Raw genomic sequence first — 23,106 nt, forward strand, 5'->3', positions numbered from 1 at the left:
ACCTCGCTTGAACACTGTGGGGGTACACACACATACATAAACGTCCCGAACACAGAGAGTAAGAAGAAAATATGGGGAAAATACTCTGATTCCAGTGTCTCAAATGTGAGTATTTTCTGTTTGTTTAGTATTTATTTTTTATCTTTGGGTTGTGGACAAAACATGACATTTGAGGATGTCATCTTGGGCTTTGGGAAAGACTGAATTTTTCACTGTTTTCTGATATTTTGTAGAATAAACAACTAATCACTTAATAGGAAAATAATCATTGGTTGCAGCCCTACTTACCAGTATATAGTACTTGAATTACCTGCAAAAAATCCCCCAAACTCATAAATCCACCACTCAAAGCACTTCATCAATGTACTGGGAATGGCTAGTTTCATGTAGGAGCCCCACTCCTGCAGTGATTCTACAGACCAGCCTGCAGGGGGAGAGAGAAACTTATTTTTGTAAAAATGTGATGGATGAACAAAGTGGACCATAAGATCACAAGATCACCACAAATGTTGCCTCACCTCCCCATGTTGTGACATGGAGTTTCCTCCACCAGATGTAAGCAAACAGAAAGCCACAGATGTAAATGTGAGACAACGCGTTGGCTGCTGCAGATCCACTGTATGCACACAGACATGCTGACATCAGTGCATGCAATAGTTTTAATCAGATTCAGAAATCTCTATAGTGCATGTGCGAATACACCTACCTAACACCAAGATCCAGCCAGTATAGAAAGATGTAGTTTGTCACTATGTTCGCTATGTTTGCCATGGCAGCAGCATACATTTGTGGCAGTATTATACCCTGAGTACAAAAACATGGGCAATGTGATTACTACTACTCATACCTTTCTCCTCAGAAATGATATTACAATATTGTTCAATAAGATTCACAACATTTGTATACACTGAAATAAGATACAGGACGGCACCAACTCAAAGCACGGGACTTGGGTTTACGACAAATATGCACCTGGTTTTGCAGGTAAGACACCTGGAGACGTTGCAGAAGCATTACCTACAGAGACAGTTGAATTTAATAAGGTGTTTATAAATATTTAGCAGCTCACTGAGCAGAAAAACAAAATAACTATAGAAAACAACAGAAAAACATGTTGAATTTTCATTGAAAGGTGAGAGAAAAGGTATGACTCACTGGTACTGCAGGAAGGAAGCATGTGATATACTGCTGGGCTATTCTGAAATCAAGACAATGTATTCGATTTAAATTAAGGACAAGCAAGCACTTATCAGTTCAAGGTAAAATACACTGATCAACGTCATCCAACCTTATTTATTTTTATGGCCACTCAGAAGCAGGATGTGGGAAAGATTTACTTATTAAAGGCTCTCTAAGTCTTCCTAAGCTTGAAAAGTTTTTGTCACATACAGCAAACATCTCCTCACGATCCGCTAGCTACATATCCTCTGAATATGCTGTGAAAAAGTTTGGTCTCTGTAGGCAGCCCAGGCTCCGCAAATGGCCAACAGAGAATTGTTTTCCAACTCTGCAGCCCTAGAGAGCTTTTTTGCCTTATTTTAGCACACTCTTCTGGTTTTTATACCCCTCATGTCTATGCTATTGTCAATTATGTACAGTGTGGTAGCAGCAGCAGGCAGATGGGTCTACATTCATCCTGATATACCCACTGTACTCTTCATTCCCAGAACGTCTAACAAAGTTAGGGAGTAGCTGCTGAAGCAACATGTTCTCATTCCCAACTCATGTCAATCCCAATAAAGAAGGAAGCAGTCAGGTTGGGGTGGTAGATTGATTGCAAAACACAGGACTTTTCCACTGGACTTGCCTCAGGACACTGATTCAGAACCATGTAAACTTTCAGTCATTTTAAAGTATGTCATCACCATGTTTCTTTTCCTAACCCTAACCACAGTTGCTTTACTTGCCTGAAGCTAACCTCCATAACTTTACTCTATGTACATAACATTCAGTTACATTGTAACCTTGGTTCTCTGAGTGAGGAGATTATCTCCCTACCCAGTAGTTATATCATAACTATGGGAATTATCCCATCTGGGGTAATCGACATGGAAAATCAATTATCTTTAAGACACACCACTTTAAATGCGCCAGGCTATAAAAAGCCTCACTTTGAGCATGCACCCACTGATTAACATTAATTGGAGTGGGTACCAGCAATGGTGGTTTTAGGGGGGGGGCCAGCAGGGGCCAGTGCCCCCGTAACTCTGAGTCCAGCCTGTGACCCCCCTGCCAAAGAGTCGGAGGGGCAACGCGTAACATGGAACGCGGAACAAAATCGTCTCAACAAGTTGCCAGACGGACCACCTAAAGCGGCGCACCCACCGAAAACATCAGTAGAGAATTGTGTGGCTGTATTTAAGACAACTCTGAGCCTGCATGGCAACACACAGCACCATTGAAGTAAGCTCTGAAAAGTTTTTCTTTCTCATTTGGCTCATGGTAGTTACATGTCACATCATGTTGATGGAGGAGGATGGAGGGAAGCAGAAATTTGTGTCTGTTTGTGTGTAATTGCCTTACCTTTTGTTTTCTTTTCGTACTGCATATTTTGTATTGTTTTGCGTATCTGTAACTGTGTTTGTGAGTGAGAGAGTTTTTAAAGAATATTTTGTCTGCACATGATTTTAAAATAATAAAATAGCCCTCCCGAGGCAGATCAGTACGTTAGTCATTTTTCTTTTGATTACTGAAATGTTTAACCACTAATCCTTAGCCGTATTTTAAGTGTAACCCGTCACCATCACATACATATACATATACATACATATATGTATATATATATATATATATGGACTGGCCCTAGCTTGGCCCCCCCATTGAAACTGGCCTAGAACCGCCACTGGGTACCAGACGGCCTTGAGCCTGGGGAGGTAGTCTACTCACTCAGAGAACCAAGGTTATAATGTAACGTTCCAACCACCAGGTGCATTAACAACAGAAAATACCCAATAGGTGTGCATATATGAAAAAACACCAATGAACTATAAACAAATGTACAACATCATCGCCAGAAGCTGTGTGAGGTTGGGTGCAGGAAGACTGCTCAGTTGGCCAGCCTGCTACCAGGCCACTGACAATAATATACGACTTCACCCCAGCTGAGCAAGGCGTCGGTAGCTACACCTCGTGTTGAATGTGCCTGTCACCCACCATTACTGGCATGCCAGCCCCTCTGTAAGCCTGCTGAATTGTCTCCACGACCCAGTGAGACAGCCTAGTCTTGACACTAGCTGGCCCTGGCACTGGACCTTAAAGCAGACATAGAGTTGGTCTGTCTTTCTAATCGCTGTAGTGCGCCAGACATAGAGTCTTTTTGACCCTTACTACCCTCCCTGGAGGGGTTGTAGGGTTGCAATGCCACCGAGTGATTCCAATCAAAGTCTGTGATTACTTTTGGCAGGAATGCAGGGTTTGGACACATCATGACACAAGTGTCATCTGGCAGGAAACGACAACAGCTCTCATCCACTGACAGAGCGTGCAGTTCCCCCACTCTATTGGTTGATGTCACTGCCAAGAGAAAAAACATTTTAAGAGACAGCAACTTAATGCTGACTGACTCCAGAGGCTCAAAAGGTTCCTGCTGCAGGGCAACCAACACCTGACCCAGGTCCCACAATGGATTGACCAGCCTCCTGGTATGCAGTGCAAGCCTCTGTGCACCCCTCAGGAACTGAGAGATGAGACTGCAGTCACCTGTGTAAAGGGATGGAACAGGGCCCCTTGTGCCTGTCTCAGAAGGTCCTGCCGGACAGGCAGCTCCCCTGGCCTCCCAGCCACGAGAGGCACCACCTCAGAGAACCATGTCATGTGGGGCCAGTTCGGGGCCACCAGAATCAGCTGTACATCCTCCTTCCGAACTCTCTGCAGCAGATGTGGGAGAAGAGTGAACGGGGGAAACGCATACAGCAGGCCTTGAGGCAACTGGTGTGCCATGGCATTGATGCCCAGGTGGGGAGAGTCCCACCCATGGAAAAGAACAGTGGGCAATGGGCATTGTCCCTGGTTCCTGAGGGACAGGAACCATGTCCATGCCCAGGTCCACAGCCTGTGTGCTATTCTGCAGAGGTTTGGGGAGCCCATGCCCCCTTGCCTGTTGACATATGCTGTTGGCTGTGGGCTGAAGAGATGCCTCTGGACTGGACGCGTGTGTAGAAGAGCCAATGGCACCACTTGTACCAAGGCTGCCATAAGACCCAAGAGGCGGAGACACAGCCGCCATTTGATCCTGGCACCCTGCTGAAAATGAGAGAAGCTGGTCCTGATTGAAACCTGCCTCTCCTGTGACAACATCACCAACCCAGCTCTGGCATCCAGCCATATGCCTAGAAACTGGGTGGCCTGTGCAGGCTGGAGACTGCACTTTTTCTCGTTGATGTACAGCCCCAGACCCTGAATGTGATCCAACAGCACAGACACATGATGGCGGCACTGCTCCTTTGTGCACATATTAGCCAGTCATCTAAATAGTTCAGTATCCTGAGACCCTGCTGCCACAGAGGCCCCAAGACTGCATCCATGCACCTGGTGAAAGTGTGGGGTGCCAGTGAGATGCAGAAGGGGAGGACACAGAATTCGAAGGTTTTTCCTTCGAAGGCAAACCTGAGAAACCTCTTGTGCCCCTCCCAGATCTGGATTTGAAAATAGGCGTCCTTGAGGTTGATGGTTGCAAACCAGTCACCTACCTGGACAGCCTGCTTGACCCTGGACACGGTCTGAGGAACTTGTTCAGCCCCCCTGAGCTCTAAGACAGGCCTGAGTGTTCCATCCCGTTTCGGAACAAGAAAATAGCAGGAATTAATCCCTGCCTGCTGATCTTCTTCCTTCACTTCCCTGATAGCTGACTTCAACATGACAGTGAAGATTTCCAAGCACAAGCTCCCCTGTGCTGTTGGTCTGCAATAATGGAAAGTGCAGCCACCCTCATCAGAGGAGGAGCGCCTCAGAACTGGAAACGATACCCCTGGGTATGACTGCCACGTCCTCTGCCCCATTTAAAGTTGCCACACCATGCTGCGTCCAGCCAGCCCTCAGATCTTCCTGCCCCCAAACAGGTTGAGGTTGCTTGGACTGCTGCGGCTGAGGCCATGTGAAAGGTGCCTGACACCTCCTTGGCACAGTGACGTGCTTCCTGGCCCTGCTGAATCATCATGGATGCATCAGGCCCAAACAAGGCAGAGGGCTCAACAGGCAGTTTGAGCAGACATGCCCTATCCTCTGGCTGCAGCATGGACTGTGACAGCCAGAGATGGCATCTGGCCACCCAAAAACTTGCCATAGCATTGCCAGCCACTTCACCCTGCTCTCTCATGAGCTTTGAAAGAAGTGAGGTGACATGTTGTAGTTCAGCTATTAGATCCGTACTACACCCCTCCTCTAGCTGGCCAACCAGATGGCGCTGGTACAGGGACAGTATGGTAACCGTGTTTGCCAGCTGTGTCTGAACTGCCATGGCTCCATACATTTTTCCCAACAAGCCACCCTTTACCTTGCAGTTTCTACCCGGGCAGTTCACGTTGCTCAGGAGGGACTTTGACGTAATGACCAAGGCAGCCAAAGCTTGGCTATGGGGGGCAATGACCCACAGCCTATTCTCCCCCGGTTGTCAACCACAGCCATACAATGACAGAGCCCCAACCAGTGTGCCCCTGCCGTTGGTGTTGTAAACCGACTGCTGACCACCTCCTTGAAATAAGAAGGGAGAGGCATAAGGAGCCGTTTGGGTCGCCCCCTGTTTCGTCATCGAAACGGGAAGGGGCGGGAACCTGATCAGCTGGCAGGTCAAGCCCCAAAGTCAAAGCAGCCCAGCCAATAAGAATGTTTATATCCTCCTCCGACCCTGGGAAGGCAGAGCGCAACCCAGCAGAGGGCCCAGGAGCAGGGAAGTTCCTATATGACACAGTCCGCTCACCCCCTACTGAAACAGTAATAATGGAAAGCCTCCGCAGGTGCGAACAGGAAAACCAGCTACACCTCATGGTGGCTAACTGTGGAGGTTAGCAACGAAAGGCAACAAAACCCCTGAAGAAAGTCGCAAACTGCCCCCTGACGCTGTCGGGTTCAAGCAAACAACTAAACCCCCAAGGAACACTATGCCTCAACCATGCATAAACAGACAGCTTTAATACACAGATAAGGCACCCTTCTCAACTGTTTCACTCCTCATTGTCTAAAAGAAGAACTATGCTCTCAGTTCAATAAAATCACTGAGTCAGTGGGTGCATGCACAAGGTGGGGTTTATAAAGCCTGGCTCATGCCGGCCATGTAAAGTGGTGTGTCTTAAAGATTATTAATTCTCCATGTCGATTACCCCAGATGGAGATAATTCCTATAGTTATGATATAACTAGTGGGTGGGGAGATAATCTCGATATGACTGAGAAATTTCCATTAAATATTCAGTGTGTAGGATTTAGATTGGCAGAAATTGAATATAATATTCAAAATTATGTTTTCTTTAGTGTATATTGACCTGAAAATAATATTCATTGGCTTCATTACCTTAGAATGAGCTATATTTATATCTACATAGGGAGCGTGTCCTCCTTCCATGGAGTCTGCCATGTTTCTATGGAAGCCCAGAACACACAAATCAAACACTGTGTTTTTACTTTACCTGAAGGCCACTGTGGATTCTCTACATGCTTGGAAAAACAATATTGAGAAGGATAGCCCCCTGCTCACCACAGTCACAAAATCATATACACTGCACTCCTAAGTAATGTAACATCATTTACGGGGAGCTAATTCACAGGATATCATACAAACCACTGTATAAGCGCATGTTGAACATAGCATTCTAGGTACCACTCTAATGTCAGTTTTGGACGTGTCAGTTTCTGCTCGTTTCATGCATACAGCGTCTTTTCAAAATAAATTTCCTTAGGCATAGGCATAGATCAAGGTTTGGCTTAAAATGACACTGACTTTTGGTATTACACAGGACACAAACAGCTGTCTTCTGGGTTAAAGTCCTGTGTCTGATTGACCCCTCCACCATCAGACTTGCCAACATCCCTTATAATGGTATCAACAGTATCGCTATATGTTTGGTGCTGTTAGTTACCTGGCCACCTCAGGGTCTTGGCCTATGCATAACAGGATGGCCTGGGCATTAATGAGCAGACCCCAGCAGGGCAGACAGAACAACAGCAGGATAATGATGCCCCGCTGAAGGATCACTCCCACCCGCAGCAGGTTCTTACCACCAAATGTCTGCACAGCATAATTCACATTTTAGAAAGAGGGCCAGAAATAAACAGGAGGAGAATATGAGTATTTCTAGTGATTTATATCATCATATCAAAATGGATTTTCCACACCTGAGACACCAAAGTATCACATGCCAGTCCCAAACCATATCCTGTTGCTGCAGTGGTCACATTGATGGTCTGAAAATATTATGAAACACACTTAAGTGAGTCTGACATACACTTGAGGACACTGATGTAACCAGTATTTCTATGACTCATGACAGTAAATGTGCTACATGTGCTACATATTGATTAAATCTTTAGGCTTGTGAGAAAATTGTAAAAGCTCTCTTGGTGAGTTTATAGTTAATAATAATTAATCATTCATTTTCTCCCTTGAAATTACATTTCCACGTCATTTCCTCATGCTAAACTCTGCAAGTCTGTGGAGCATACAGATCACCACTTACAGCAGAAGCTAATCCATAACCAGCCATCACTTCATTTCCCAGACGCCCACAGAACATTGTGACCACAAATGGAAGCAGGTAATTGAGGATTCGAGAGCAGCTGCAAAGACAAACATCGACAATGGTACACTTGATACAGCTACGAGCTTGATACATTGCGAATTACAGTAAAGTTGCTTTTAATTAGCATGGCGCTTAGACTGTGTCTTTGCAAATAATCATACTGTCATCACTTTGACAGGTTGCAGCCACTGTTTGAAATCTGCCAAATTCTGTTTTAGGTCTATTGATTTCTGCTTCTAAGTCTCAGACACAAAAATCTGTTACCTGACATTTCAACCCTTCTTTGGCAAAAGAAAAAACTGTCATCAATCATCTGTTGTATAAGAAAGCTTTTCAACAAGGACAGCCCTAGTCCTCACAGTCCCTTACAGACAGAGCAGGGTACGTAAGCAGTGCCAGTCCTTACCAGAGGCCCTGTCATCCTCAGGATGTGGTACAGTTCCTCTCTGTGGGCCAGGGGAACTCTGTGGCGCATCCACCTGCAGCAGAAAAGCTTGTCACTGGCTGCCTCCATGTCTGCAGATCGTGATACTAATGTGGGTTTTTCTGCTGGAGTGTTTTTTTTCTCTCATGGACTTGTCTTAGTTGCTCTTCAGGATGTTGGAAAGTGCAAAATAATCTTTGCTGTGGTCACAGCTGTCTTGGAATTTAGGCCAAGGCCAGTGGAAACAACACAGATTTTGAAAAAAACAAAAAAACAAAAAACAAAAAAAACCTACAATCACATCAAAGACCAAACTGAATGACTTGAGAGCAATAATGTTTGATCTTGAGTCAGGTAGCATAATACCTTTACACGGTCCAAGCAGCATATTTGAAGTTAAAACATTTACAAAATGGCAGACTAGACCATGGGCAATGATGGAGACAATATAATAATTAACCCCTTTCACATGTTAGAAAATGGTCTAATGGTCTAAGGGATCCACTCAGCCCTTTATGTACATGGTTTGTCTTGACCTGGGTCTTACCATCAATGCTCTATTTTTGAATTACAACTTGGGACTATAAGGAGCTGTAATTAACTTAGTGGCCTTAATTTAATACCCCACACCTTAATTAGCATTTTCCTTTTACTCTATTTCACTTTTCCACTAGGCAACTTTGTAGCATGACAATAGCAGGATTTTACATCTCCATAGAGGCGTCTGACAAGGCTGCTTGTGCGTGCCACATTATTTAATCTATGCATTAAAGTCTTGGCCAGTGAGATCAGAACAAACTCTGATTGTAACCCTATTCAAATACATGAAACGAAACATCATCTGTTACTTTTTGCGTTTAATTGAAACTTTCAGAGGTCTTTCAGGGTACTCTTTTAACTGGGAAAAGAGCGAATTACTTCCAGTATCAGATAATGTAGACTCAGAGTTTCTGAGCACAGAGCCATTCAGATTTGTAGATAACCAAATTAAGAGTTTGGGTATTATTGCAACCCGAAAATATGGTGATCTCCTAAAGTCCAATTGGGAAAACAAGATCCAACAACTGAAGAGAAGTATTGAATACTGGAATACATAGCCAATTTCTTTAGTCGGCTGCATCAATGCTCTAAAAATGGTTACGCTCCCCAGATTCTTGTACACCTTTCACTGATTACCTGTCCACATACAATTATACTTCTTAAAGAAATTGGACTGTATCATCAAAGCATTTATTTGGAACAACAAAGGGGGCAGAAAATCAAAGCAACATCTTGAGAGGGACAAGTTCAAAGGTGGTTTTGGCCTCCCCCAGTTTGGATTTTACTTTTGGGCCTCAAACCTGAGAGTTTTATCCCTTTGGCGCAATAGCTCTTCATCAAATTCCACCACACCTGCCTGGCTTCAGATTGAACAGGCAGACTGTGGGTATACTTCTCTTCCTGCAATTTTGAATAATCCCGCTAAGGTAAGGATTCCATCATATATAACCAGCCAGATTATTCTAAATACGTTGAGAATATGGAAGCAAATTCAGTCCTTTCTGAATTTACCCACAGTATACATAGACAGCCCTATCCGCAAAAATCATGCTTTTCCTCCAGGTTTGGTTGATCCAGTTTTTTCCGTTCTGAAAGACAAAACTATCGCCATAACTGGAGACTTATATATATTGAGGAGAAACTCATATCCTTCCAACATCTGCAGCAGTTTTTTCTTCTTCTTTAGATACCTCCAAATAAGAAATTATATCAAAACTCATTTACCACATTATCAAAACAAGCCTAAACACACCACACTTGATCTGTCTCTTTTGCTGTACTCATCCTTGCAAGGTCATGTTAAATTGTCTGACACCAAACTAAGGAGCGCTTGGACAGAAGAGCTGGTGATACTGATGATACTTGGAGGGGAAATTCTTGTCAAGATATATAACAGTTCCATAAATGTTAGACACAATCAATCAATCAATCAATCAATCAATCAATCAATCAATCAATCAATCAATCAATCAATCAATCAATTTTATTTATAAAGCCTAATATCACAAATCACAATTTGCCTCACAGGGCTTTACAGACACAGACTTATACAATTCATTATTTTGCATAGACTCCACTACACAAACGCAAGACTTCATGCTATATATCCTAATGTCTCCCCCTTGTGTGATGAATGCAAACAGGACACAGGCACGCTTACCCATCAACTATGGCTGTGCCCCAAGCTCTATTCCTTCTGGTTGCTTATATTTGACTACAAATCAAAGGTTTATAGTAAAAAACAAAATAACGCCAGACCCTTTTCTCGCCATATTTGGGTTACCTGTGACCTCTGTCTCTCTGTATTCTGCTAGCAAAACACCTCATTTTACAGCACTGGAAGTCATAGTCCAGCCCCTCTTTCCACTGATGGCTGAGGGAGCTTGGCAACGTGATTCACATGGAAGTGCTTCGATATAAACTTGCCAACAAAGAAAACATCTTCCTAAAAATCTGGAAACCAATTCTTGACAAATGGTCTACAACCCAGCAAAAGGGAACTGACTCATAGCTTATGCTCTTGACGTTATGTGATAAGGGCCCATCCATGGTGCATCACACCCTCATTTTTGTAACATTTTGGTTGCCAAGATGTGTATTTTGTTTTTTTTTCTCTTTCTTTCTTCTTTTCAACCCTTATATACTAATTTTAACTGGAGTTATTTTCACCTGTACTTATTCCACTTTATCTATTCATTTTTTTGTATTGTTGTCACTTTCTTGTTTTCTATATTTGTCTCTACTGGACATTACCTAATTTTGTCATTGTGTAGCATTTAGATTGCTGTTTCTGCAATTTGCACATTATCTGTCCTAAAAAAAAAAACAATAAAGAGACCTGAGAAAGAAAAAAAAACCCAACTTGTGTATTGCACCTGGTGACCTGAGACCTTGGACCCAAGAGAGTTCAATTATTTATTACAGAAGCTTACAGAGTAACAAAACAGACAAATACAGGGTTACAGAAGCTTACAGAGTAACACAACACACAAAGGTAAAAACCAGAAAGCCAGTCTGACAGGCAGACATAACCGCAAAGAGTTAGGGAATCACAAGTTTGTGAATCAGGCAGAAGGTCAAGCAGACAGGTGAAAGTTACAGGTAACAGGATCAGCGGCTCATAAGGAAACCATGCAACAAAGCAATATTACAAATTTTTAAACTGGCCAGGAGTGAGAGAAAAAGGGCTGATTATTTAATCATTCATTGATGACCAAAGTGGGAACAGGTTAACAGGTGGGCAGGGAAGGTCGATGGCTGGGACCAGAAGGAAAGGGTTATTACAGGGCAGGAGAGGATGACTGGATGTGGGAGAGAGGTAACTGGGAAAGGAGAAACAGCCTGGGGACATCTAGTGGACTGGAAGAAAATGGAAATGAATGGGTTTAAGAAAGTGGGAATGTTTTTATTCTTCATTCAATAATAGTTGTAAAGTTTAAAGAAAAAAAATTGTGGAAGATATCAACAGTGATTTAAAATTTAGTATTGCGTCAGTAATTTTCTAACATATTTTGAATGATGATGTATACATAAATAATTTTGTATTCTCTTCATGTTGATGACTGAATAATCTGCTCATATTATTTTTAACTTCTTTGAGTATTAATGGTCTGAAGTCATGGATGTATTACTCAAGGGGCCTACGGGTTACATGCGAAGGGGCCCAAAGTGTCCGGGACCCCTGTGGCCTTCACCTGCAAAATGTCAATCTCAGAGACATGTAGCGACCTGGATAAGACTTAAAATGACCACAAAGAGACACATAAAGGCTACAAAGAGATTCGAAGGTACTGCAAAAAGACACAAAATGACCTCAAAAAGACATAAAACCACACACAAACACAAAAAAAGTATGACACCTACAAAGCTCATGAGTAAAGTGAATGCCTACTCTTTGCAGTGCATTAGGCCTATTTTTCTTCCATTCTTCATCCCAGAACTCTGACATGATGCTTTTATAACACTTATTTATATTCAACGAAATAGGACATCTTTTCACATTTTATTATTTTATTTTTATTTATTTCTACAACCGCCATTTTTTTTTTTGTTCCATAAAATAAGAGGTGCACTTACAAATGCTCTGAAGAGCCATTAAAAACATTCTCCCCTTAAAGAAAACAGAGCTGCATTACAGGTCAACACGACACAAGCCTAGATAAGAAAAAAAGCAGATGGCATCTAAAACTTTAAATTGTCAATAACCAAAGAATAATTTCATCTCTTAAAGCAAAACATTAGTTCAACCAATCATCCACTTATTCTTTTTTTTTTTTAATCATCCTGGCTGCTGGAATTATTAGAAACCTGCTTATCATGAATTTGGTTACACGAACATGAACAAAGTCTACTGTATTCAGTGTATTCATTGTAATTAACATATTAAACAGAAGCATTGTGGTTTTGGACTCTCAAGGTCAATCTGACTCTTCCTTTGGGACCAGTGCAGTGGAGAGAATCTGATCAGGCGTATATGTCGTATTGATCCAGTCCAAAGTAAAATTGGTCTCTGACGACAGGGTCTTTGGCAAGGGCACAAGGAAGTGTACACTTGCTCCCACAGCCAGAAGAGCAACTGCAGCAAACATAGTGAGGCCTCGCCTGAGGATCAGCTGGGTTATGGAGAGACGGCCTCCCTTCACATGCTGGACTGCATGTCCATCCTGTGTCTCTCTGTTCCCATCATGGCACTCTGTGCTCACAGTTATGTAGCCATCCACTGACTTGGGAGAAAGATGTTTCCCATTATTTTGTTGAGTCATATGGAGATCAAGCAGTAGTCAAATAGCAAAAACTTTACAGAGAAATATGAATGTCAATTGATTGTAAGAAAGACATAATGATTTAGAAGTGTAGCTGGCCACTTACATTTCCATTACTGGCGGTCTGGTCAGCAGTGTTGTCAGCCGCAGTGTTTGACTGGGCAGCTGCGCTTAATAATGTTATGAGAGTGATTTTCTGTGCTCGGTTTACAGCCTGCAAACAAATACAAACAAAAAACAGAGATGCACCATTTAACTATATGAAGCTCAGCATAAGTTCAATCAGGAAGATTTTCTCTGTGTTCATCCATTCGCATTTCTCTCCATCCCAATCTCACTACTCTCTTGAATCAGCTGACTATGGGTGTTCACTCTTCTAATTATCCTGTCAAACGTTGCCACGATCTCTCTCAGCCAATCAGGATGCCACTGCAAAATTTTAAATCTGCTCTCTTTTCTGCTGCTGTCAGCCATCATTTTAGGCAGAATCATTCCAACCTCCTCCACTCCATTCACCTCCAGCCATCGTATCCAGAGTCCAGGACAAGCTCTCAAAGACTCATTCCTCTACTCATCCAGATCATCAGCACTTCTCCATCTTCCTCTTATCTCATCTTCACCACCTCTACCACCACCAGTGTCTAGACCCTGGGGGGAGGGAGGGGGGGTTCCCGATTCAACTATGGATTCATCACCCTCCTTAAATCATACCATCTCCAATGGGTCTAATCGCCAAGGACTTTCCACATTTTTATTCTTCTGTTCACATGTTAACAAATATTCTTTTACCATAAAAACAAGTCTCTCCTGATTGAAATAGCCTGCTTACTTAGTTGCAGTAGAAGTACAAATTTCAAGGAAAAACAACCAAATCAGCAAAATATGCAAGTCTATATTATACAGGCAGGCAAACGCTTTACTTCTGAAATATTCCTGGTGTGATATGATGCTGTGCAGTAGAACAAAACTGGATCGCAGCAGTGGCCAGTGTAACTTTCCATTCTGACTCCCTTACAGTGAAAATGGTGTCAAAGTTAACAGAAAATAGGGATGGCAGTTTTTGAGCCATAACAAAGGCAAAAATGTGGCCTGCAATAGATGGTATGTTTTATTGTTGTTAGCTGAGCTTCTTTTGCTTCTTTTGGCTGTTCCCTTTAGGGGTCACCACAGCAAATCATCTGCCTCCATCTAACCCTATCCTCCACATCCTCTTCTCTCACACCAGCTGACTTCATGTCCTCTTTCACTACATCCATAAATCTCCTCTTTGGTCTTCCTCTAGGCCTCTTGCCTGGCAGTTCCAACCTCAGCATCCTTCTACCGATATATTCACTATCCCTCCTCTGAACATGTCCAGACCATCTCAGTCTGGCTTGTCTGACTTTAACTCCCAAAACAGCTAACATGAGCTGTCCCTCCGATGTACTCATTCCTGATCCTATCCATCCTTGTCACTCCCAAAGAGAACCTCAACATCTTCATCTCTGATACCTCCAGCTCTGTCTCCTGTCTTTTCCTCAGTGCCACTGTCTCTAAACCAAACCACATCGCTGTTCTCACCACCGTCTTGTACACCTTTCCTTTTAATCTTGCTGGTACTCTTCTTCTTCTATCACACATAACACCTGACACCTTTCTCCACCCGTTCCAACCTGCTTGCACACATTTCTTCACCTCTTTTCCACACTCTTCGTCGCTCTGGACTGCTGAACCTAAGTACTTAAAATCCTCCACCTTCTTCATTTCTACTCCATGTAACCTCACCGTTCCACTTGGGTCCTTCTCATTCACACACATGTATTCAGTCTTGCTATGGCTAATGTTAATCTCTTTCCTTTCCAGGGCATACCTCCACCTCTCTAGATTTTCCTCCGCCTGTTCCCTGCTCTCACTACAGATCACAATGTCATCTGCAAACATCATAGTCCATGGAGATTCCTGTCTAACCTCATCTGTCAACCTGTCCATCACCATAGCAAACAAGAAGGGGCTCAGAGCTGATCCTTGATGCAGCCCCACTTCCACCTTAAATGCCTCTGTCACACCTACACACACCTCACCACTGTAAAACAGCTCTCATACATGTCCTGCACCACTAACATACTTCTCTGCCACTCCAGACTTCCTCATACAATACCACAACTCCTCTCTAGGCACTCTGTCATATGCTTTCTCTAGATCTACAAAGACACAATGCAGTTCCCTCTGATGTTCTCTGTACTTCTCCGTCAACATCCTCAAAGTTATTACTGCATCTGTAGTACTTTTCTTGGCATGAAACCATACTGCTGCTCACAGATGCTCACTTCTGTTCTTAGTCTAGCTTCAACTACTCTTTCCCATAGCTTCTTTGTATGGCTCATCAACTTTATCCCTCTGTAGTTGCCACAACTCTGCATGTCTCCCTTGTTCTTAAAAGCTGGTTTCTGGAAAACTTGCGGTCCCCACCAGCCAGTTAAGAGGATTGAGGAGTCAGATGTCAATGAGATCTGGCGGAGATAATAACGAAATTCCATTTTTTAAAAAATATTTTTGCATGCAACAAATAGCTTTAAAAAAACACAATTTACATCAGAAAGTCCAAATTCTGAGGTCCTGCTCAGCGTACCTCCTCTGTCATTCTCTCCCAGTTCAGCTTGAAGATGACAATGATGTAGAAGGTGGATTGTAAAATGACACAAACAAGCAGTCCCAGCCAAAAACCTATGGCGAGAGACAATATAGTTATGTAAGTGCACTGCAGGATTCATTTGAAAAAAATTTATTTGGAAAAGAAAAAAAAGTTTTCATGATTATTATTATTGAATTTCATGTTATTACCTAAAATTCTCAGTTTTGCAACAAACATTAAAGTAACGCTCAGTGGAAGTCCTATGCAGTAGTATCCAATGAAATTGCCCACAGCTGGTATCTTCTGTTTGCCTGTGCCCAAGAAGATGCCTGTAGACGCACACTAGAATGCAGAGAGACAAATCTCTGATTATTACACAGTTTTAGCCCACTGGCCACCATGTGCCAACTTCTACTGTAGATACTTCAACATCTGCCGTGCTAGGTAAATGAATAAATGAAACTGTTGGACTCACCACAAGGGCATCAAAGAACTGAAGGAAACAGTAAGCATTCATCAAGTGTGCGACCAGACCTATGATCTTCCTGAAATAAGGTTTTATGATTAACATGTATTCTTATTTTTCTAGGCAAATCTTTGTATGTAGCAAAAGCACTTTTTTTTTTTTTTTAACTTCTATTAGTTCTTGAAATGTGTGTGTGTGTGTGTGACTGCAGAGACTCACTCATCAGAGGTGAAGATGAAACCAATCACTGATTTAGTAGAGCAGAGTACAAGACCTTCAACAACTGCAAAGCTACCTGGAAAAGAGGAGGTGGGAAATGTTGAAGAAATCAAACATCAAAAGCTGATTTGTTAATATAACAAGTGAACATGTTTATAACTGACCTGCAAGAGTGAATGACATCTTGGTGGTGAGAAGCGCCCTGGCAGTGTCTCCTGCACCGAGAGCGTTACCCACTCTGGCACACGCCGCAGCTTGAATACCGAGGGGGAACTATGGATTCATCGTTTTGCAAAAAAAAAAAAAAAAAAGAAAAAATACATTAAAAGAAGTATGATCAGAGATAGAGCAGTTTCTCCTGAGAGTATTTAAAAGCTAAACCATAACTTTTAATTGTGAAAGTTAATTTGTATTTGTTTATTCTCTTAGGGGAAAATACAGGGGGGCTGGAGCTGATCCCAGCTGGCATTGTGCAAGAGACGGGATACACCCTGGACAGGTCACCAAACTATCACAGGGCTGACACGTAGAGACAGACAACCATTCACACTCACATTCACACCTACGGCCAATTTAGAGTCACCAATTAACCTGACTAACATGTCTTTGGACTGTGGGAGGAAGCCAGAAAACCCGGAAAAAAAACCTGCACACAAGAAGAACATGCAAACAACTGCACCACCGTGCTATTCTAATTCTGAGACATGTTCAGAGAACGCTAAAAGTGAGAACATAATGCTGTGACTTGTAGTTAGTACCGTGTAGGTTATGAATGCCACCATTATCACAGCATGTTGGGCTGCCAGCTCATCTTCACTCAGTATTCCTGATCATTAGAGACAGAGAAGAATAGTTATGACTCAGAGTTTGTACATGTATCTGGTTTGTTAAAATGAAATGTCTTACCAATAGAGCTGCAAGGATTAATCGAATAGTTGTCAACTATCAGTTCAGTCAGGAACACTTTTGTCACAGAAAATTTTATTTCCATTTGCAGTATTATATTTGGCTCAGTATTATATTTGGTGCATTATTATATCTGGCACAGTATCATATTTGGCGGTATGGCTCTGTTCTGGGGCCCCTCTGCCTTCCACGCGCCTACTTGGAAAGCCTAAGGCAGAGAGAGCACACCCGTCTGCCCTTCCATGTGCAAATGAGGAAAGCCTGAGGCAGAGAGGCAAAGGCAGCAGCAGCAAATACGCCTACCCCCCCCCCCACCCCCCACCCCACCCGGCCCGCCCAGGAACAGAACAGAGCAGCATCAATGGCAAACAAAAATGACACTGATAAGTCTGATACAGCATGAAAAGGAGGAAATGGGGTGGAGGTGGATTGCAAAGCAGCTTGCAGAGGAAGCGGCAACAGTAGGCAGCCCAAGCAGTTTAAATAGGGTGCCCTGAATGAGATTTGCCAATTGATTGCATAGAAAGGAATCATGTGATCGATCAGCTCACTCCCTTTCATAAATCAGCTGCTTCATCAATTGACTGGGCTGTTTGAGATCAGCTGATGTAGCTGGGATGAGAGAAGAGCTTGACATCGTGTCCTGCCTGAACTAACGCTATGCTCAATTTCTTGGCCCCAGGTTAGTGCTTTGTCTCTTGGCTGTCTGCTGCTTAAAGTCAGGCACCTGGTCCCTACATTTTCAAAAAGGCTAAACTGACTTAAACATTGTGGAGGCTACACTAACATAAATGTCCCGATGACAGAAAATAAGGCAAAAATAAGAAAATACAGGCAGAGGGCAGAGTCTTTGTAAAAGAAACAAAATAACAAAACACACTTTTACTGGGCCATAAGTGATGAGACGGATTGCTTCTGTATGAGTCTATACATTGTGTATTTTTGGGTTGTCTTTTTTTTAGGAAAATCCTGCATAGTATATCTTTAAATTAATCCCTGGCTACTTTGACAATCAATTATGGTTTAAGGTTTGTTTGGTCTTTTTAAAAAGAAAAGTTTTATTTATTTATTTATTTTCCTCCTCTGTGACAGTAAGCTGAATTTAAAACATTTGAGGATGTCATCTTTGGTTTTGGGAAACACTGTATTTTTTACTATTGTCATATACTTTATAGAATAAACAACTAATCATTTAATAGGAAAATAATCATTGGTTGCAGCCCTACTTACCAATATCTAGTACTTGGATTACCTGCAAAGAATCCCCCAAACTCATAAACCCACCACTCAAAGCACTTCATCAATGTACTGGGAATGGCTAGTTTCATGTAGGAGCCCCACTCCTGCAGTGATTCTATAGACCAGCCTGCAGGGGGAGAGACAAACTTATTTTTGTAAAAACTTGGCAGATGAACAAAGTGGACCATAAGATCACAAGATCACCACAAATGTCTGCTAAATATAATGTTGCCTCACCTCCCCATGTTGTGACATGGAGTTTCCTCCACCAGATGTAAGCAAACAGAAAGCCACAGATGTAAATGTGAGACAACGCGTTGGCTGCTGCAGATCCACTGTATGCACACAGACATGCTGACATCAGTGCATGCAATAGTTTTAATCAGATTCAGAAATCTCTATAGTGCATGTGCGAGTACACCTACCTAATACCAAGATCCAGCCAGTATAGAAAGATGTAGTTTGTCACTACGTTCGCTATGTTTGCCATGGCAGCAGCATACATTTGTGGCAGTATTATACCCTGAGTACAAAAACATGGGCAATGTGATTACTACTACTCATACCTTTCTCCTCAGAAATGATATTACAATATTGTTCAATAAGATTCACAACATTTGTATACACTGAAATAAGATACAGGACGGCACCAACTCAAAGCACGGGACTTGGGTTTACGACAAATATGCACCTGGTTTTGCAGGTAAGACACCTGGAGATGTTGCAGAAACATTACCTACAGAGACAGTTGAATTTAATAAGGTGTTTATAAATATTTAGCAGCTCATTGAGCAGAAAAACAAAATAACTACAGAAAACAACAGAAAAACATGTTGAATTTTCATTGAAAGGTGAGAGAAAAGGTATGCCTCACTGGTACTGCAGGAAGGAAGCATGTGATATACTGCTGGGCTATTCTGAAATCAAGACAATGTATTCGATTTAAATTAAGGACAAGCAAGCACTTATCAGTTCAAGGTAATATACACTGATCAACGTCATCCAACCTTATTTATTTTTATGGCCACTCAGAAGCAGGATGTGGGAAAGATTTACTTATTAATGAGAAACTCAAGTTAAAGCTGCATTCATCAATTTTTTTCTTTAAATCTAAATTGGACCAATTGACTACAAATAACATGAATTCGCTGGTAGCGAAGAACCCACAGAAAATTGTTTTCCAACTCTGCAGCCCTAGAGAACTTTTTTGCCTTATTTTAGCACACTCTTCTGGTTTTTATACCCCTCATGTCTATGCTATTGTCAATTATGTACAGTGTGGTAGCAGCAGCAGGCAGATGGGTTTATATTCACCCTGATATACCCACTGTACTCTTCTTTCCCAGAACCAAACATCTAACAAAGTTAGTGAGTAGCTGCTGAAGTAACATGTTCTCATTCCCAACTCATGTCAATCCCAAAAAAAAGGAAGCAGTCAGGTTGGGGTGGTAGTTTGGTTGCAAAACACAGGACTTTCCCTGTGGATTTACCCCAGGAGACTGTTAAGAACCATGTCAACTTTCAATCATTTTAAGGTACGTCATCACCATGTTTCTTTCCCTAAACCTAACCACAGTTACTCTACTTGCCTCAGGCTAACCTCCGTAATTTTACTAACTTTACAAGTATAACATTATGGTAAATATCGTTAAATGTTCAGTGTCTAGGATTTAGGTGGATCTGTTGGCAGAAATTGAATATAATATTCAAAATTATGTTTTCTTTCTTTCTTCTTCTCTTGTGTATAATCACCTGAAAATAATATTCATTGGCTTTCCATTACCTTAGAATGAGCTATATTAATATCTACATCAGGAGCGGGTCTTCTTTCCATGGAGTCTGCTATGTTTCTATGGAAGCCCAAAACAGACAAACCAAACATTGTATTTTTACTTTACCTAAAGGCCACTGTTGATTCTCTACACGCTAGGAGCAGGGTAACACCCTGCTCATCACAAGATGCCACTAAATCCCACACACTCCACTCCTAAGTAATGTTACGTCATTTGTTGGGAGCAAATTCACATGATATTATACAAACCATTGTATAAAGGAACGTTGAACCATGACATTGTAGCTACCACTCTGATGTCAGTTTTGGACGTGTCTGTTTCTGCTCTTTACATGCAAATGGTGTCTTTTCAAAATAAATTTCCTTAGGCATAGGCATAGATCAAGGTTTGGCTTAAAATGACACTGACTTTTGGTATTACACAGGACACAAACAGCTGTCTTCTGGGTTAAAGTCCTGTGTTTGATTGACCCCTCCACCATCAGACTTGCCAACATCCTTTATAATGGTATCAACAGTATCGCTATGTTTGGTGCTGTTAGTTACCTGGCCACCTCAGGGTCCTGGCCTATGCATAACAGGATGGCCTGGGCATTAATGAGCAGACCCCAGCAGGGCAGACAGAACAACAGCAGGATAATGATGCCCCGCTGAAGGATCACTCCCACCCGCAGCAGGTTCTTACCACCAAATGTCTGCACAGCATAATTCACATTTTAGAAAGAGGGCCAGAAATAAACAGGAGGAGAATATAAGTATTTCCAGTGATTTATATCATCATATCAAAATGGATTTTCCACACCTGAGACACCAAAGTATCACATGCCAGTCCCAGACCATATCCTGTTGCTGCAGTGGTCACATTGATGGTCTGAAAATATTATGAAACATACTTAAATGAGTGTGACGTACACTTGAGGGCACTGATGTAACCAGTATTTCTGTGACTCATGAAATGTGCTACATGTTGATTAAATCTTTAGGCTTGTGAGACAATTGTAAAAGCTCTCTTGGTGAGTTTATAGTTGTATTAATTCATTTTCTCCCTTGAAATTACATTTCCACGTCATTTCCTCATGCTAAACTCTGCAAGTCTGTGGAGCATACAGATCACCACTTACAGCAGAAGCTAATCCATAGCCAGCCATCACTTCATTTCCCAGACGCCCACAGAACATTGTGACCACAAATGGAAGCAGGTAATTGAGGATTCGAGAGAGCAGCTGCAAAGACAAACATCGACAATGGTACACTTGATACAGCTACGAGCTTGATACATTGCGAATTACAGTAAAGTTGCTTTTAATTAGCATGGCGCTTAGACTGTGTCTTTGCAAATAATCATACTGTCATCACTTTGACAGGTTGCAGCCACTGTTTGAAATCTGCCAAATTCTGTTTTAGGTCTATTGATTTCTGCTTCTAAGTCTCAGACACAAAAATCTGTTACCTGACATCTCAACCCTTCTTTGGCAAAAGAAAAAACTGTCATCCATCATCTGTTGTATAAGAAAGCTTTTCAACAAGGACAGCCCTAGTCCTCACAGTCCCTTACAGACAGAGCAGGGTACGTAAGCAGTGCCAGTCCTTACCAGAGGCCCTGTCATCCTCAGGATGTGGTACAGTTCCTCTCTGTGGGCCAGGGGAACTCTGTGGCGCATCCACCTGCAGCAGAAAAGCTTGTCACTGACTGCCTCCATGTCTGCAGGATGTGATACTAATGCAGGTTTTTGCTGGAGTGTCTGTTGTTTCCCTCATGGACTTGTCTTAGTTGCTCTTCAGGATGTTGGAAAGTACAAAAAGATCTTTGCTGTGGTCACAGCTGTCTTGGAATTAAGCCAAGGCCAGCTGAAACAACACAGATTTTGAAAAAAAAAGCCTACAATCACAACAAAGACTAAGATGAATAACTTGAAAGCAATAATGTTTTGATCTTGAGTCTTGAAAATCATGCCATCGGGATTTCTTTAGAGTCTTAAGTACCATAATATCTTCATACTATCCAAGCTAACCACCAAATTCTGGTCAGTGATTTAATGATCACATTTTCCATCATTCCAAAGTTCAACATTTGGCAGACTAGACTGTGGACATTGATTATGACAATGTAACAATTAACCCCTTTCACATGTTACAAATTGGCTAGAAATAATAACAGAAAAAAAGTTTGGGTTTAAAGATTGATGATCATGATAGTACAATCTATCTATTTATCAAATGGATAAATTGTTTTTGAGACTGTGTATTGTTAAAAATTGGATAAAAATGGTGACTGCACTTGAACATGAATATACTGCAGCAGGATAAAAAAGACTACGGCATCCACTCAGCCCTTTATGTACATGGTTTGTCTTGACCTGGGTCTTACCATCAATGCTCTATTTTTGAAATACAACTGGGGACTATAAGAAGCTGTAATCAAGTTTGTGGCCCTAATTTAATACCCCACACCATAATTAGCATTTTCCCTGTACTCTATTTCACTTTTCTACCAGCCAACTTTGGTGTATGACAATAGCAGGACTTTGCATTCATCACGTGTGCAACAAAAATTGGCAAAGCAACCCTTAAGACACAGTAAATCCACTCTTATTATGTATGAACTTGTGTATTGCTCCTGGTGACCTGAGACCTTGGACCTAAGTGAGAGTTTAATTATCTACTGTCAGAAGCTTACAGAGTAACAAAACAGGCAAAAGTAAAAACCAGGAAGCCAGTCTGACAGGCAGACATAACTGCAAAGAGTTAGGGAATCACAAGTTTGTGAATCAGGCAGAAGGTCAGGCAGACAGGTGATAGTTACAGGTAACAGGATCAGCGGCTCATAAGGAAACCATGCAACAAAGCAATATTACAAATTTTTAAACTGGCCAGGAGTGAGAGAAAAAGGGGTTATTTTTTTTAATCATTCATTGATG

General features: G+C 42.0%; 1 pseudogene; it reads right to left on the reverse strand.

The window, feature by feature from the left end:
* Positions 1 to 11,117: 11,117 nt before the first annotated feature.
* LOC125889309 (multidrug and toxin extrusion protein 1-like) lies at positions 11,118 to 22,200 on the reverse strand (annotated as a pseudogene).
* Positions 22,201 to 23,106: the final 906 nt, after the last annotated feature.

Source organism: Epinephelus fuscoguttatus, linkage group LG5 (genome assembly GCF_011397635.1).
Source record: "Epinephelus fuscoguttatus linkage group LG5, E.fuscoguttatus.final_Chr_v1".
Classification (NCBI taxonomy): Eukaryota; Metazoa; Chordata; class Actinopteri; order Perciformes; family Serranidae; genus Epinephelus; species Epinephelus fuscoguttatus.